Below are 1955 nucleotides of genomic sequence, written 5' to 3' on the forward strand. Positions count from 1 at the left end.
GTTCGCCTGCAGTCCTACGCTATTGCTTTGCTGCATCACTAAGAGCCCTTTTGAATGTACTCCCTGCCAGGTTGGCTGTGAGAGCTACTACCCAGCATTCCATACTCAGACAGCATTGTTTGAGTTATGGAGCAGTGTTGACTTAGAACAAGGGTGGGGATATTTTCTGTAGAAGGCCACTGCCCATGGAGGAAAATTGTTCAGTGGTCACATAATTTAAAAACAGATGAATATGAAATGCTAGTCCTAACCATGTTGCTGAGTGAAAATTATCCATAGGAAAATGAATGAGAAAGAAATGAAAATACATAATTATTTAGTTTTATCTTTAAAGGAATGATTGGGAGAGAAGTGGGAGATTGAGAGTAAAAGAAAGAGAAAACAAAAAAGGAGAGGGGGTGGGTGGGTGGAGAGAGAGAGAGAGAGAAAAGAAAATAGAGATACTAAAGGGTGAAGTCAAGTCTGACGATTTAAAAGGGAAAAGGGAAAGAATATTTACACGTATAAATGTAGTTGCATATCTAATTATAACTCCTGATGAAACCATGTAGGTCAGAAAAGAACTATGCCTCAGAGCATTCCTCATGCTGTGTTTGAGAAAGTAGATCAATAGGTCTTTCTTCTGCGGCGTCTCTGGTTATATTCAAACCTCCATCCTTTCAGTTAGCCAAGCAGGTTTACCATTGGCAGCACCCAAAACGCACTGCCACCAAGTCATTCTTACTCGTAATAATCCTATAGGGCAGAGCAGAACTGATCCTGTGGGTTTCCAAGGCTCTACATCTTTACAGGAGCAGAGAGCCTCATCTTATTCCCTTGGACGCACCGGTGAATTCAAACTGCCAAGCTTGTGGTTAGCAGCTCAATGCTTAGCATAACAGGGCTCCACTTTGCACCACCCAGAGAGATTAATAGAGGATGGTAAATCCAAAATTATTGTGACTGGGGTTTCTGTTTGTATATGTGCAAGGTTATTTCAACCAGAACGTGTTTAAACCTGTCTTCAAGCTTACTGGATGGCTGCAGACAAATTCTCTCAGGAATACACTGGTCTTCATCTCCTTACGGTGCCTTAGAAACAAACAACAAAAAACAAAGGGACTATTTGTGGTATTGCTAAAAATAGCTTTAAGGTCAGGGCTAATATCAACTTTTTGACAGACCTCAAGTAGATGCCTTTAAAAAATCATTGAAGCTTTGCAACAATTTCATGGGAATCCTGTCCCACATAAAATGACAGTGTTTCAAGGAGTCAAGCATTTTAAAGGAGAGTCAAGACAACTCAAAGGTGAGCCACAAGGAGAAGACCATCAAGTTCAATGAATACGGGCACTCAGGCTGACGTCTGGAAGGTGATAGAAGAAGACTACAGAGTTACTATTGAGGTGATTGGCCCGGAAGGTTGGATCTTACGTGGGTTAGCATTTTGAATTTTAAGCAAACATCATGGTCTCAGCAAGCTTGACTCTATTGGTGCCAAAAGCTTTGTAGGAAGAAGTGGTTGCTTGAGGAGCTGGCCTTCCCATCTATTGGTTTAAAAAGATGGAAGCTAACGGAATGGATTATAACCAGGGTGAATTTGGATGTACCAGTATGATCCAGAGAGTGTGGTCATATCAAATCAGCGGCTTCCACGGGGACCTGCTGCACCCATTAACTAGGGGAAGAGAGTCAGAAAGTCATGGCAATCATTTGGGGGCCTTTAAAGAGCAAGCCTGAGAGATTGTTCTTGAAGGACACGGGGCAATAATTGAACGCTTAGCAGGAAGAAGTTTTAAGAAATTTGAAACCTGCATTGCTGTCAGAAAAGTCCAGGGAAATTGTGCTAAGGATTTTTGCCCATCACAACAACGCACCTGCTCATTCTTCAAGGGTAGCAAGGTCTGTTCCGTGAGGAATGTATTGGTAGCCTTCCCCAATTCATGCCTTAGTTCTGATCTTGTCTCTCCACACTT

Source organism: Echinops telfairi, unplaced genomic scaffold (assembly GCF_000313985.2).
Source record: "Echinops telfairi isolate 266 unplaced genomic scaffold, ASM31398v2 ScPeMD7_7439;HRSCAF=8477, whole genome shotgun sequence".
Classification (NCBI taxonomy): Eukaryota; Metazoa; Chordata; class Mammalia; order Afrosoricida; family Tenrecidae; genus Echinops; species Echinops telfairi.